This window comes from Anomaloglossus baeobatrachus, unplaced genomic scaffold (assembly GCF_048569485.1).
Source record: "Anomaloglossus baeobatrachus isolate aAnoBae1 unplaced genomic scaffold, aAnoBae1.hap1 Scaffold_4684, whole genome shotgun sequence".
Taxonomy (NCBI): domain Eukaryota; kingdom Metazoa; phylum Chordata; class Amphibia; order Anura; family Aromobatidae; genus Anomaloglossus; species Anomaloglossus baeobatrachus.
The window spans coordinates 15,083-30,463 of record NW_027444027.1 but is presented as its reverse complement, the minus strand read 5'-3'; the positions used below and the strand labels follow the sequence as shown (position 1 = coordinate 30,463).

Genomic DNA, 15,381 nt, shown 5'->3' with positions numbered 1-15,381 from the left:
CCTTTTGTTTTTTATCTTTCACACTTTTGACTTTCTTTATTCATCCAAATAGCAAACTCATCACCACTCAACCTGACCAACTCGGCTATGTCCCCGTGCTGCAGTTCTCTGTCTTATCTAGATCATTTGCAATTGAATGGAATAGATCCCTTTTGGACAAAGTGGATTCACCTGCTGCTGCAGTGACCACAGGTGTGATAACATCTAGAATTGGCATCTGGTGCGATCTCTCCGCTTCCACTCCAAAGAAAGTTACCTGTTTATTCCTATCATGCATTGGTTTTTGGGGTTTTCTTTGAGTAATGATGATCTCTTTAGTAGTCTGTTGGCGCCCTCTCCTGGAGGAATAGTTTGCTTGCTCTTGGACATTCTAAAAGAGAGGTCATGATAGACATTGAGCTTCTGAGCTCAATTGGGGAAAGTCATGGGTGATGAATGTTTGCAACCTACTGCGAAGCCTCATACCGCAATATAAGGAACGTCAAATACTAAGAAAGGGCGGCCTATGAAAGAATTACTACTTTCAATAAGTACACTTAAACGGCTAATTGGGAATAGAAAAACTGTAAAAAGCCCTCTGAGAAAGCCCCCCTCTAACCTTTGATAGTAAGCTTTTCTGTAGTCTGCCTGTTGATGTATTTTCCGTTTGAACTGTGCACAACATGAAGAGACGGAACACTGGCGGCTTGTCACAATGCCCCCCGATGACATCACAATAGCGCTGCTGCCTAGAAAACAAGCTGCGCAGAAGAAGTTGTTCTTTGGGTGGGAGGGTGGGCTAGTGGAAGGAGGGGGCAATCTCTTTTTTTCCCGGGTGGTAGGGGGATGACAGGAGAAGGGAAGCGGGTGGTGAGAAAGGTACAGAGGGCAGGGTTTGGGGGCTGGGAAGGAAAGGGAAAAGATTAGGGTTTGGGGATGATGAAAGGGCTTTCTACGGGTAAGGATGGCAAAGGGTGGCAGTGACGGAAAGTCAGGCAACCTGTCCTGTCCGTCTTTTTGTATCGTGAATTGGAAAGACTGCAAGGGGAGGGGAGTTGCTTGCGCCCTAAAGGAGGAGTTATTCAGATTCATTGCAGTGGGCGGCGGCTGCAAAACGCACCATTCTTCTTGTTTTGGCTCTGCAAAGCAGCCTTTTCAAGGGTTGGCTTGGGTGACAAAATGTCTTGTGTAGGCGTGGGTTTGTCTCCCTCTCGCTCTCTCTCCCTAAGATGTGTCCGGCATAGGCCAGGGTGCCACTCGAGGCCCAAACCAATTCTGGTTATCGCTTCTCGGCCTTTTGGCTAAGATCAAGTGTAGTATCTGTTCTTATCAGTTTAATATCTGATACGTCCCCTATCTGGGGACCATATATTAAATGGATTTTTAGAACAGGGAGATGGAAAAAGAGCTTGCTCTGTCCACTCCACGCATTGACCTGGTATTGCAGTACCTCCAGGAACGGTGCACCCCTTCTTAACCCAGTTTCCAAAAGCAGAACTCAATTCACCTGATTCATATTAGCCCGATTTAATGAATTGGAAGAAAGCATACGTCTTCATATGCACCTCAATTTGGCCCATTCACTTTTCACACTTCCTCCTTTTGTTTTTTATCTTTCACACTTTTGACTTTCTTTATTCATCCAAATAGCAAACTCATCACCACTCAACCTGACCAACTCGGCTATGTCCCCGTGCTGCAGTTCTCTGTCTTATCTAGATCATTTGCAATTGAATGGAATAGATCCCTTTTGGACAAAGTGGATTCACCTGCTGCTGCAGTGACCACAGGTGTGATAACATCTAGAATTGGCATCTGGTGCGATCTCTCCGCTTCCACTCCAAAGAAAGTTACCTGTTTATTCCTATCATGCATTGGTTTTTGGGGTTTTCTTTGAGTAATGATGATCTCTTTAGTAGTCTGTTGGCGCCCTCTCCTGGAGGAATAGTTTGCTTGCTCTTGGACATTCTAAAAGAGAGGTCATGATAGACATTGAGCTTCTGAGCTCAATTGGGGAAAGTCATGGGTGATGAATGTTTGCAACCTACTGCGAAGCCTCATACCGCAATATAAGGAACGTCAAATACTAAGAAAGGGCGGCCTATGAAAGAATTACTACTTTCAATAAGTACACTTAAACGGCTAATTGGGAATAGAAAAACTGTAAAAAGCCCTCTGAGAAAGCCCCCCTCTAACCTTTGATAGTAAGCTTTTCTGTAGTCTGCCTGTTGATGTATTTTCCGTTTGAACTGTGCACAACATGAAGAGACGGAACACTGGCGGCTTGTCACAATGCCCCCCGATGACATCACAATAGCGCTGCTGCCTAGAAAACAAGCTGCGCAGAAGAAGTTGTTCTTTGGGTGGGAGGGTGGGCTAGTGGAAGGAGGGGGCAATCTCTTTTTTTCCCGGGTGGTAGGGGGATGACAGGAGAAGGGAAGCGGGTGGTGAGAAAGGTACAGAGGGCAGGGTTTGGGGGCTGGGAAGGAAAGGGAAAAGATTAGGGTTTGGGGATGATGAAAGGGCTTTCTACGGGTAAGGATGGCAAAGGGTGGCAGTGACGGAAAGTCAGGCAACCTGTCCTGTCCGTCTTTTTGTATCGTGAATTGGAAAGACTGCAAGGGGGAGGGGAGTTGCTTGCGCCCTAAAGGAGGAGTTATTCAGATTCATTGCAGTGGGCGGCGGCTGCAAAACGCACCATTCTTCTTGTTTTGGCTCTGCAAAGCAGCCTTTTCAAGGGTTGGCTTGGGTGACAAAATGTCTTGTGTAGGCGTGGGTTTGTCTCCCTCTCGCTCTCTCTCCCTAAGATGTGTCCGGCATAGGCCAGGGTGCCACTCGAGGCCCAAACCAATTCTGGTTATCGCTTCTCGGCCTTTTGGCTAAGATCAAGTGTAGTATCTGTTCTTATCAGTTTAATATCTGATACGTCCCCTATCTGGGGACCATATATTAAATGGATTTTTAGAACAGGGAGATGGAAAAAGAGCTTGCTCTGTCCACTCCACGCATTGACCTGGTATTGCAGTACCTCCAGGAACGGTGCACCCCTTCTTAACCCAGTTTCCAAAAGCAGAACTCAATTCACCTGATTCATATTAGCCCGATTTAATGAATTGGAAGAAAGCATACGTCTTCATATGCACCTCAATTTGGCCCATTCACTTTTCACACTTCCTCCTTTTGTTTTTTATCTTTCACACTTTTGACTTTCTTTATTCATCCAAATAGCAAACTCATCACCACTCAACCTGACCAACTCGGCTATGTCCCCGTGCTGCAGTTCTCTGTCTTATCTAGATCATTTGCAATTGAATGGAATAGATCCCTTTTGGACAAAGTGGATTCACCTGCTGCTGCAGTGACCACAGGTGTGATAACATCTAGAATTGGCATCTGGTGCGATCTCTCCGCTTCCACTCCAAAGAAAGTTACCTGTTTATTCCTATCATGCATTGGTTTTTGGGGTTTTCTTTGAGTAATGATGATCTCTTTAGTAGTCTGTTGGCGCCCTCTCCTGGAGGAATAGTTTGCTTGCTCTTGGACATTCTAAAAGAGAGGTCATGATAGACATTGAGCTTCTGAGCTCAATTGGGGAAAGTCATGGGTGATGAATGTTTGCAACCTACTGCGAAGCCTCATACCGCAATATAAGGAACGTCAAATACTAAGAAAGGGCGGCCTATGAAAGAATTACTACTTTCAATAAGTACACTTAAACGGCTAATTGGGAATAGAAAAACTGTAAAAAGCCCTCTGAGAAAGCCCCCCTCTAACCTTTGATAGTAAGCTTTTCTGTAGTCTGCCTGTTGATGTATTTTCCGTTTGAACTGTGCACAACATGAAGAGACGGAACACTGGCGGCTTGTCACAATGCCCCCCGATGACATCACAATAGCGCTGCTGCCTAGAAAACAAGCTGCGCAGAAGAAGTTGTTCTTTGGGTGGGAGGGTGGGCTAGTGGAAGGAGGGGGCAATCTCTTTTTTTCCCGGGTGGTAGGGGGATGACAGGAGAAGGGAAGCGGGTGGTGAGAAAGGTACAGAGGGCAGGGTTTGGGGGCTGGGAAGGAAAGGGAAAAGATTAGGGTTTGGGGATGATGAAAGGGCTTTCTACGGGTAAGGATGGCAAAGGGTGGCAGTGACGGAAAGTCAGGCAACCTGTCCTGTCCGTCTTTTTGTATCGTGAATTGGAAAGACTGCAAGGGGGAGGGGAGTTGCTTGCGCCCTAAAGGAGGAGTTATTCAGATTCATTGCAGTGGGCGGCGGCTGCAAAACGCACCATTCTTCTTGTTTTGGCTCTGCAAAGCAGCCTTTTCAAGGGTTGGCTTGGGTGACAAAATGTCTTGTGTAGGCGTGGGTTTGTCTCCCTCTCGCTCTCTCTCCCTAAGATGTGTCCGGCATAGGCCAGGGTGCCACTCGAGGCCCAAACCAATTCTGGTTATCGCTTCTCGGCCTTTTGGCTAAGATCAAGTGTAGTATCTGTTCTTATCAGTTTAATATCTGATACGTCCCCTATCTGGGGACCATATATTAAATGGATTTTTAGAACAGGGAGATGGAAAAAGAGCTTGCTCTGTCCACTCCACGCATTGACCTGGTATTGCAGTACCTCCAGGAACGGTGCACCCCTTCTTAACCCAGTTTCCAAAAGCAGAACTCAATTCACCTGATTCATATTAGCCCGATTTAATGAATTGGAAGAAAGCATACGTCTTCATATGCACCTCAATTTGGCCCATTCACTTTTCACACTTCCTCCTTTTGTTTTTTATCTTTCACACTTTTGACTTTCTTTATTCATCCAAATAGCAAACTCATCACCACTCAACCTGACCAACTCGGCTATGTCCCCGTGCTGCAGTTCTCTGTCTTATCTAGATCATTTGCAATTGAATGGAATAGATCCCTTTTGGACAAAGTGGATTCACCTGCTGCTGCAGTGACCACAGGTGTGATAACATCTAGAATTGGCATCTGGTGCGATCTCTCCGCTTCCACTCCAAAGAAAGTTACCTGTTTATTCCTATCATGCATTGGTTTTTGGGGTTTTCTTTGAGTAATGATGATCTCTTTAGTAGTCTGTTGGCGCCCTCTCCTGGAGGAATAGTTTGCTTGCTCTTGGACATTCTAAAAGAGAGGTCATGATAGACATTGAGCTTCTGAGCTCAATTGGGGAAAGTCATGGGTGATGAATGTTTGCAACCTACTGCGAAGCCTCATACCGCAATATAAGGAACGTCAAATACTAAGAAAGGGCGGCCTATGAAAGAATTACTACTTTCAATAAGTACACTTAAACGGCTAATTGGGAATAGAAAAACTGTAAAAAGCCCTCTGAGAAAGCCCCCCTCTAACCTTTGATAGTAAGCTTTTCTGTAGTCTGCCTGTTGATGTATTTTCCGTTTGAACTGTGCACAACATGAAGAGACGGAACACTGGCGGCTTGTCACAATGCCCCCCGATGACATCACAATAGCGCTGCTGCCTAGAAAACAAGCTGCGCAGAAGAAGTTGTTCTTTGGGTGGGAGGGTGGGCTAGTGGAAGGAGGGGGCAATCTCTTTTTTTCCCGGGTGGTAGGGGGATGACAGGAGAAGGGAAGCGGGTGGTGAGAAAGGTACAGAGGGCAGGGTTTGGGGGCTGGGAAGGAAAGGGAAAAGATTAGGGTTTGGGGATGATGAAAGGGCTTTCTACGGGTAAGGATGGCAAAGGGTGGCAGTGACGGAAAGTCAGGCAACCTGTCCTGTCCGTCTTTTTGTATCGTGAATTGGAAAGACTGCAAGGGGGAGGGGAGTTGCTTGCGCCCTAAAGGAGGAGTTATTCAGATTCATTGCAGTGGGCGGCGGCTGCAAAACGCACCATTCTTCTTGTTTTGGCTCTGCAAAGCAGCCTTTTCAAGGGTTGGCTTGGGTGACAAAATGTCTTGTGTAGGCGTGGGTTTGTCTCCCTCTCGCTCTCTCTCCCTAAGATGTGTCCGGCATAGGCCAGGGTGCCACTCGAGGCCCAAACCAATTCTGGTTATCGCTTCTCGGCCTTTTGGCTAAGATCAAGTGTAGTATCTGTTCTTATCAGTTTAATATCTGATACGTCCCCTATCTGGGGACCATATATTAAATGGATTTTTAGAACAGGGAGATGGAAAAAGAGCTTGCTCTGTCCACTCCACGCATTGACCTGGTATTGCAGTACCTCCAGGAACGGTGCACCCCTTCTTAACCCAGTTTCCAAAAGCAGAACTCAATTCACCTGATTCATATTAGCCCGATTTAATGAATTGGAAGAAAGCATACGTCTTCATATGCACCTCAATTTGGCCCATTCACTTTTCACACTTCCTCCTTTTGTTTTTTATCTTTCACACTTTTGACTTTCTTTATTCATCCAAATAGCAAACTCATCACCACTCAACCTGACCAACTCGGCTATGTCCCCGTGCTGCAGTTCTCTGTCTTATCTAGATCATTTGCAATTGAATGGAATAGATCCCTTTTGGACAAAGTGGATTCACCTGCTGCTGCAGTGACCACAGGTGTGATAACATCTAGAATTGGCATCTGGTGCGATCTCTCCGCTTCCACTCCAAAGAAAGTTACCTGTTTATTCCTATCATGCATTGGTTTTTGGGGTTTTCTTTGAGTAATGATGATCTCTTTAGTAGTCTGTTGGCGCCCTCTCCTGGAGGAATAGTTTGCTTGCTCTTGGACATTCTAAAAGAGAGGTCATGATAGACATTGAGCTTCTGAGCTCAATTGGGGAAAGTCATGGGTGATGAATGTTTGCAACCTACTGCGAAGCCTCATACCGCAATATAAGGAACGTCAAATACTAAGAAAGGGCGGCCTATGAAAGAATTACTACTTTCAATAAGTACACTTAAACGGCTAATTGGGAATAGAAAAACTGTAAAAAGCCCTCTGAGAAAGCCCCCCTCTAACCTTTGATAGTAAGCTTTTCTGTAGTCTGCCTGTTGATGTATTTTCCGTTTGAACTGTGCACAACATGAAGAGACGGAACACTGGCGGCTTGTCACAATGCCCCCCGATGACATCACAATAGCGCTGCTGCCTAGAAAACAAGCTGCGCAGAAGAAGTTGTTCTTTGGGTGGGAGGGTGGGCTAGTGGAAGGAGGGGGCAATCTCTTTTTTTCCCGGGTGGTAGGGGGATGACAGGAGAAGGGAAGCGGGTGGTGAGAAAGGTACAGAGGGCAGGGTTTGGGGGCTGGGAAGGAAAGGGAAAAGATTAGGGTTTGGGGATGATGAAAGGGCTTTCTACGGGTAAGGATGGCAAAGGGTGGCAGTGACGGAAAGTCAGGCAACCTGTCCTGTCCGTCTTTTTGTATCGTGAATTGGAAAGACTGCAAGGGGGAGGGGAGTTGCTTGCGCCCTAAAGGAGGAGTTATTCAGATTCATTGCAGTGGGCGGCGGCTGCAAAACGCACCATTCTTCTTGTTTTGGCTCTGCAAAGCAGCCTTTTCAAGGGTTGGCTTGGGTGACAAAATGTCTTGTGTAGGCGTGGGTTTGTCTCCCTCTCGCTCTCTCTCCCTAAGATGTGTCCGGCATAGGCCAGGGTGCCACTCGAGGCCCAAACCAATTCTGGTTATCGCTTCTCGGCCTTTTGGCTAAGATCAAGTGTAGTATCTGTTCTTATCAGTTTAATATCTGATACGTCCCCTATCTGGGGACCATATATTAAATGGATTTTTAGAACAGGGAGATGGAAAAAGAGCTTGCTCTGTCCACTCCACGCATTGACCTGGTATTGCAGTACCTCCAGGAACGGTGCACCCCTTCTTAACCCAGTTTCCAAAAGCAGAACTCAATTCACCTGATTCATATTAGCCCGATTTAATGAATTGGAAGAAAGCATACGTCTTCATATGCACCTCAATTTGGCCCATTCACTTTTCACACTTCCTCCTTTTGTTTTTTATCTTTCACACTTTTGACTTTCTTTATTCATCCAAATAGCAAACTCATCACCACTCAACCTGACCAACTCGGCTATGTCCCCGTGCTGCAGTTCTCTGTCTTATCTAGATCATTTGCAATTGAATGGAATAGATCCCTTTTGGACAAAGTGGATTCACCTGCTGCTGCAGTGACCACAGGTGTGATAACATCTAGAATTGGCATCTGGTGCGATCTCTCCGCTTCCACTCCAAAGAAAGTTACCTGTTTATTCCTATCATGCATTGGTTTTTGGGGTTTTCTTTGAGTAATGATGATCTCTTTAGTAGTCTGTTGGCGCCCTCTCCTGGAGGAATAGTTTGCTTGCTCTTGGACATTCTAAAAGAGAGGTCATGATAGACATTGAGCTTCTGAGCTCAATTGGGGAAAGTCATGGGTGATGAATGTTTGCAACCTACTGCGAAGCCTCATACCGCAATATAAGGAACGTCAAATACTAAGAAAGGGCGGCCTATGAAAGAATTACTACTTTCAATAAGTACACTTAAACGGCTAATTGGGAATAGAAAAACTGTAAAAAGCCCTCTGAGAAAGCCCCCCTCTAACCTTTGATAGTAAGCTTTTCTGTAGTCTGCCTGTTGATGTATTTTCCGTTTGAACTGTGCACAACATGAAGAGACGGAACACTGGCGGCTTGTCACAATGCCCCCCGATGACATCACAATAGCGCTGCTGCCTAGAAAACAAGCTGCGCAGAAGAAGTTGTTCTTTGGGTGGGAGGGTGGGCTAGTGGAAGGAGGGGGCAATCTCTTTTTTTCCCGGGTGGTAGGGGGATGACAGGAGAAGGGAAGCGGGTGGTGAGAAAGGTACAGAGGGCAGGGTTTGGGGGCTGGGAAGGAAAGGGAAAAGATTAGGGTTTGGGGATGATGAAAGGGCTTTCTACGGGTAAGGATGGCAAAGGGTGGCAGTGACGGAAAGTCAGGCAACCTGTCCTGTCCGTCTTTTTGTATCGTGAATTGGAAAGACTGCAAGGGGGAGGGGAGTTGCTTGCGCCCTAAAGGAGGAGTTATTCAGATTCATTGCAGTGGGCGGCGGCTGCAAAACGCACCATTCTTCTTGTTTTGGCTCTGCAAAGCAGCCTTTTCAAGGGTTGGCTTGGGTGACAAAATGTCTTGTGTAGGCGTGGGTTTGTCTCCCTCTCGCTCTCTCTCCCTAAGATGTGTCCGGCATAGGCCAGGGTGCCACTCGAGGCCCAAACCAATTCTGGTTATCGCTTCTCGGCCTTTTGGCTAAGATCAAGTGTAGTATCTGTTCTTATCAGTTTAATATCTGATACGTCCCCTATCTGGGGACCATATATTAAATGGATTTTTAGAACAGGGAGATGGAAAAAGAGCTTGCTCTGTCCACTCCACGCATTGACCTGGTATTGCAGTACCTCCAGGAACGGTGCACCCCTTCTTAACCCAGTTTCCAAAAGCAGAACTCAATTCACCTGATTCATATTAGCCCGATTTAATGAATTGGAAGAAAGCATACGTCTTCATATGCACCTCAATTTGGCCCATTCACTTTTCACACTTCCTCCTTTTGTTTTTTATCTTTCACACTTTTGACTTTCTTTATTCATCCAAATAGCAAACTCATCACCACTCAACCTGACCAACTCGGCTATGTCCCCGTGCTGCAGTTCTCTGTCTTATCTAGATCATTTGCAATTGAATGGAATAGATCCCTTTTGGACAAAGTGGATTCACCTGCTGCTGCAGTGACCACAGGTGTGATAACATCTAGAATTGGCATCTGGTGCGATCTCTCCGCTTCCACTCCAAAGAAAGTTACCTGTTTATTCCTATCATGCATTGGTTTTTGGGGTTTTCTTTGAGTAATGATGATCTCTTTAGTAGTCTGTTGGCGCCCTCTCCTGGAGGAATAGTTTGCTTGCTCTTGGACATTCTAAAAGAGAGGTCATGATAGACATTGAGCTTCTGAGCTCAATTGGGGAAAGTCATGGGTGATGAATGTTTGCAACCTACTGCGAAGCCTCATACCGCAATATAAGGAACGTCAAATACTAAGAAAGGGCGGCCTATGAAAGAATTACTACTTTCAATAAGTACACTTAAACGGCTAATTGGGAATAGAAAAACTGTAAAAAGCCCTCTGAGAAAGCCCCCCTCTAACCTTTGATAGTAAGCTTTTCTGTAGTCTGCCTGTTGATGTATTTTCCGTTTGAACTGTGCACAACATGAAGAGACGGAACACTGGCGGCTTGTCACAATGCCCCCCGATGACATCACAATAGCGCTGCTGCCTAGAAAACAAGCTGCGCAGAAGAAGTTGTTCTTTGGGTGGGAGGGTGGGCTAGTGGAAGGAGGGGGCAATCTCTTTTTTTCCCGGGTGGTAGGGGGATGACAGGAGAAGGGAAGCGGGTGGTGAGAAAGGTACAGAGGGCAGGGTTTGGGGGCTGGGAAGGAAAGGGAAAAGATTAGGGTTTGGGGATGATGAAAGGGCTTTCTACGGGTAAGGATGGCAAAGGGTGGCAGTGACGGAAAGTCAGGCAACCTGTCCTGTCCGTCTTTTTGTATCGTGAATTGGAAAGACTGCAAGGGGGAGGGGAGTTGCTTGCGCCCTAAAGGAGGAGTTATTCAGATTCATTGCAGTGGGCGGCGGCTGCAAAACGCACCATTCTTCTTGTTTTGGCTCTGCAAAGCAGCCTTTTCAAGGGTTGGCTTGGGTGACAAAATGTCTTGTGTAGGCGTGGGTTTGTCTCCCTCTCGCTCTCTCTCCCTAAGATGTGTCCGGCATAGGCCAGGGTGCCACTCGAGGCCCAAACCAATTCTGGTTATCGCTTCTCGGCCTTTTGGCTAAGATCAAGTGTAGTATCTGTTCTTATCAGTTTAATATCTGATACGTCCCCTATCTGGGGACCATATATTAAATGGATTTTTAGAACAGGGAGATGGAAAAAGAGCTTGCTCTGTCCACTCCACGCATTGACCTGGTATTGCAGTACCTCCAGGAACGGTGCACCCCTTCTTAACCCAGTTTCCAAAAGCAGAACTCAATTCACCTGATTCATATTAGCCCGATTTAATGAATTGGAAGAAAGCATACGTCTTCATATGCACCTCAATTTGGCCCATTCACTTTTCACACTTCCTCCTTTTGTTTTTTATCTTTCACACTTTTGACTTTCTTTATTCATCCAAATAGCAAACTCATCACCACTCAACCTGACCAACTCGGCTATGTCCCCGTGCTGCAGTTCTCTGTCTTATCTAGATCATTTGCAATTGAATGGAATAGATCCCTTTTGGACAAAGTGGATTCACCTGCTGCTGCAGTGACCACAGGTGTGATAACATCTAGAATTGGCATCTGGTGCGATCTCTCCGCTTCCACTCCAAAGAAAGTTACCTGTTTATTCCTATCATGCATTGGTTTTTGGGGTTTTCTTTGAGTAATGATGATCTCTTTAGTAGTCTGTTGGCGCCCTCTCCTGGAGGAATAGTTTGCTTGCTCTTGGACATTCTAAAAGAGAGGTCATGATAGACATTGAGCTTCTGAGCTCAATTGGGGAAAGTCATGGGTGATGAATGTTTGCAACCTACTGCGAAGCCTCATACCGCAATATAAGGAACGTCAAATACTAAGAAAGGGCGGCCTATGAAAGAATTACTACTTTCAATAAGTACACTTAAACGGCTAATTGGGAATAGAAAAACTGTAAAAAGCCCTCTGAGAAAGCCCCCCTCTAACCTTTGATAGTAAGCTTTTCTGTAGTCTGCCTGTTGATGTATTTTCCGTTTGAACTGTGCACAACATGAAGAGACGGAACACTGGCGGCTTGTCACAATGCCCCCCGATGACATCACAATAGCGCTGCTGCCTAGAAAACAAGCTGCGCAGAAGAAGTTGTTCTTTGGGTGGGAGGGTGGGCTAGTGGAAGGAGGGGGCAATCTCTTTTTTTCCCGGGTGGTAGGGGGATGACAGGAGAAGGGAAGCGGGTGGTGAGAAAGGTACAGAGGGCAGGGTTTGGGGGCTGGGAAGGAAAGGGAAAAGATTAGGGTTTGGGGATGATGAAAGGGCTTTCTACGGGTAAGGATGGCAAAGGGTGGCAGTGACGGAAAGTCAGGCAACCTGTCCTGTCCGTCTTTTTGTATCGTGAATTGGAAAGACTGCAAGGGGGAGGGGAGTTGCTTGCGCCCTAAAGGAGGAGTTATTCAGATTCATTGCAGTGGGCGGCGGCTGCAAAACGCACCATTCTTCTTGTTTTGGCTCTGCAAAGCAGCCTTTTCAAGGGTTGGCTTGGGTGACAAAATGTCTTGTGTAGGCGTGGGTTTGTCTCCCTCTCGCTCTCTCTCCCTAAGATGTGTCCGGCATAGGCCAGGGTGCCACTCGAGGCCCAAACCAATTCTGGTTATCGCTTCTCGGCCTTTTGGCTAAGATCAAGTGTAGTATCTGTTCTTATCAGTTTAATATCTGATACGTCCCCTATCTGGGGACCATATATTAAATGGATTTTTAGAACAGGGAGATGGAAAAAGAGCTTGCTCTGTCCACTCCACGCATTGACCTGGTATTGCAGTACCTCCAGGAACGGTGCACCCCTTCTTAACCCAGTTTCCAAAAGCAGAACTCAATTCACCTGATTCATATTAGCCCGATTTAATGAATTGGAAGAAAGCATACGTCTTCATATGCACCTCAATTTGGCCCATTCACTTTTCACACTTCCTCCTTTTGTTTTTTATCTTTCACACTTTTGACTTTCTTTATTCATCCAAATAGCAAACTCATCACCACTCAACCTGACCAACTCGGCTATGTCCCCGTGCTGCAGTTCTCTGTCTTATCTAGATCATTTGCAATTGAATGGAATAGATCCCTTTTGGACAAAGTGGATTCACCTGCTGCTGCAGTGACCACAGGTGTGATAACATCTAGAATTGGCATCTGGTGCGATCTCTCCGCTTCCACTCCAAAGAAAGTTACCTGTTTATTCCTATCATGCATTGGTTTTTGGGGTTTTCTTTGAGTAATGATGATCTCTTTAGTAGTCTGTTGGCGCCCTCTCCTGGAGGAATAGTTTGCTTGCTCTTGGACATTCTAAAAGAGAGGTCATGATAGACATTGAGCTTCTGAGCTCAATTGGGGAAAGTCATGGGTGATGAATGTTTGCAACCTACTGCGAAGCCTCATACCGCAATATAAGGAACGTCAAATACTAAGAAAGGGCGGCCTATGAAAGAATTACTACTTTCAATAAGTACACTTAAACGGCTAATTGGGAATAGAAAAACTGTAAAAAGCCCTCTGAGAAAGCCCCCCTCTAACCTTTGATAGTAAGCTTTTCTGTAGTCTGCCTGTTGATGTATTTTCCGTTTGAACTGTGCACAACATGAAGAGACGGAACACTGGCGGCTTGTCACAATGCCCCCCGATGACATCACAATAGCGCTGCTGCCTAGAAAACAAGCTGCGCAGAAGAAGTTGTTCTTTGGGTGGGAGGGTGGGCTAGTGGAAGGAGGGGGCAATCTCTTTTTTTCCCGGGTGGTAGGGGGATGACAGGAGAAGGGAAGCGGGTGGTGAGAAAGGTACAGAGGGCAGGGTTTGGGGGCTGGGAAGGAAAGGGAAAAGATTAGGGTTTGGGGATGATGAAAGGGCTTTCTACGGGTAAGGATGGCAAAGGGTGGCAGTGACGGAAAGTCAGGCAACCTGTCCTGTCCGTCTTTTTGTATCGTGAATTGGAAAGACTGCAAGGGGGAGGGGAGTTGCTTGCGCCCTAAAGGAGGAGTTATTCAGATTCATTGCAGTGGGCGGCGGCTGCAAAACGCACCATTCTTCTTGTTTTGGCTCTGCAAAGCAGCCTTTTCAAGGGTTGGCTTGGGTGACAAAATGTCTTGTGTAGGCGTGGGTTTGTCTCCCTCTCGCTCTCTCTCCCTAAGATGTGTCCGGCATAGGCCAGGGTGCCACTCGAGGCCCAAACCAATTCTGGTTATCGCTTCTCGGCCTTTTGGCTAAGATCAAGTGTAGTATCTGTTCTTATCAGTTTAATATCTGATACGTCCCCTATCTGGGGACCATATATTAAATGGATTTTTAGAACAGGGAGATGGAAAAAGAGCTTGCTCTGTCCACTCCACGCATTGACCTGGTATTGCAGTACCTCCAGGAACGGTGCACCCCTTCTTAACCCAGTTTCCAAAAGCAGAACTCAATTCACCTGATTCATATTAGCCCGATTTAATGAATTGGAAGAAAGCATACGTCTTCATATGCACCTCAATTTGGCCCATTCACTTTTCACACTTCCTCCTTTTGTTTTTTATCTTTCACACTTTTGACTTTCTTTATTCATCCAAATAGCAAACTCATCACCACTCAACCTGACCAACTCGGCTATGTCCCCGTGCTGCAGTTCTCTGTCTTATCTAGATCATTTGCAATTGAATGGAATAGATCCCTTTTGGACAAAGTGGATTCACCTGCTGCTGCAGTGACCACAGGTGTGATAACATCTAGAATTGGCATCTGGTGCGATCTCTCCGCTTCCACTCCAAAGAAAGTTACCTGTTTATTCCTATCATGCATTGGTTTTTGGGGTTTTCTTTGAGTAATGATGATCTCTTTAGTAGTCTGTTGGCGCCCTCTCCTGGAGGAATAGTTTGCTTGCTCTTGGACATTCTAAAAGAGAGGTCATGATAGACATTGAGCTTCTGAGCTCAATTGGGGAAAGTCATGGGTGATGAATGTTTGCAACCTACTGCGAAGCCTCATACCGCAATATAAGGAACGTCAAATACTAAGAAAGGGCGGCCTATGAAAGAATTACTACTTTCAATAAGTACACTTAAACGGCTAATTGGGAATAGAAAAACTGTAAAAAGCCCTCTGAGAAAGCCCCCCTCTAACCTTTGATAGTAAGCTTTTCTGTAGTCTGCCTGTTGATGTATTTTCCGTTTGAACTGTGCACAACATGAAGAGACGGAACACTGGCGGCTTGTCACAATGCCCCCCGATGACATCACAATAGCGCTGCTGCCTAGAAAACAAGCTGCGCAGAAGAAGTTGTTCTTTGGGTGGGAGGGTGGGCTAGTGGAAGGAGGGGGCAATCTCTTTTTTTCCCGGGTGGTAGGGGGATGACAGGAGAAGGGAAGCGGGTGGTGAGAAAGGTACAGAGGGCAGGGTTTGGGGGCTGGGAAGGAAAGGGAAAAGATTAGGGTTTGGGGATGATGAAAGGGCTTTCTACGGGTAAGGATGGCAAAGGGTGGCAGTGACGGAAAGTCAGGCAACCTGTCCTGTCCGTCTTTTTGTATCGTGAATTGGAAAGACTGCAAGGGGGAGGGGAGTTGCTTGCGCCCTAAAGGAGGAGTTATTCAGATTCATTGCAGTGGGCGGCGGCTGCAAAACGCACCATTCTTCTTGTTTTGGCTCTGCAAAGCAGCCTTTTCAAGGGTTGGCTTGGGTGACAAAATGTCTTGTGTAGGCGTGGGT

The 15,381-nt window shown here is 46.3% G+C and overlaps 9 non-coding genes across 9 annotated transcripts; all 9 read left to right on the top strand.

The window, feature by feature from the left end:
- The first annotated feature begins 1,260 nt into the window (after positions 1-1,260).
- LOC142281289 (U2 spliceosomal RNA) lies at positions 1,261-1,451 on the top strand. Its single transcript, XR_012743416.1, has one exon. It is a non-coding gene; the product is annotated as a U2 spliceosomal RNA (small nuclear RNA).
- Positions 1,452-2,838: 1,387 nt separating this feature from the next.
- Positions 2,839-3,029, top strand: LOC142281287 (U2 spliceosomal RNA). The gene has a single exon (XR_012743414.1). It is a non-coding gene; the product is annotated as a U2 spliceosomal RNA (small nuclear RNA).
- A 1,387-nt stretch (positions 3,030-4,416) lies between these two features.
- Positions 4,417-4,607, top strand: LOC142281286 (U2 spliceosomal RNA). The gene has a single exon (XR_012743413.1). It is a non-coding gene; the product is annotated as a U2 spliceosomal RNA (small nuclear RNA).
- A 1,387-nt stretch (positions 4,608-5,994) lies between these two features.
- On the top strand, positions 5,995-6,185 carry LOC142281285 (U2 spliceosomal RNA). Its single transcript, XR_012743412.1, has one exon. It is a non-coding gene; the product is annotated as a U2 spliceosomal RNA (small nuclear RNA).
- Positions 6,186-7,572: 1,387 nt separating this feature from the next.
- LOC142281284 (U2 spliceosomal RNA) lies at positions 7,573-7,763 on the top strand. Its single transcript, XR_012743411.1, has one exon. It is a non-coding gene; the product is annotated as a U2 spliceosomal RNA (small nuclear RNA).
- A 1,387-nt stretch (positions 7,764-9,150) lies between these two features.
- Positions 9,151-9,341, top strand: LOC142281283 (U2 spliceosomal RNA). Its single transcript, XR_012743410.1, has one exon. It is a non-coding gene; the product is annotated as a U2 spliceosomal RNA (small nuclear RNA).
- Positions 9,342-10,728: 1,387 nt separating this feature from the next.
- On the top strand, positions 10,729-10,919 carry LOC142281282 (U2 spliceosomal RNA). The gene has a single exon (XR_012743409.1). It is a non-coding gene; the product is annotated as a U2 spliceosomal RNA (small nuclear RNA).
- Positions 10,920-12,306: 1,387 nt separating this feature from the next.
- Positions 12,307-12,497, top strand: LOC142281281 (U2 spliceosomal RNA). The gene has a single exon (XR_012743408.1). It is a non-coding gene; the product is annotated as a U2 spliceosomal RNA (small nuclear RNA).
- Positions 12,498-13,884: 1,387 nt separating this feature from the next.
- LOC142281280 (U2 spliceosomal RNA) lies at positions 13,885-14,075 on the top strand. Its single transcript, XR_012743407.1, has one exon. It is a non-coding gene; the product is annotated as a U2 spliceosomal RNA (small nuclear RNA).
- The last annotated feature ends 1,306 nt before the right edge of the window (positions 14,076-15,381 follow it).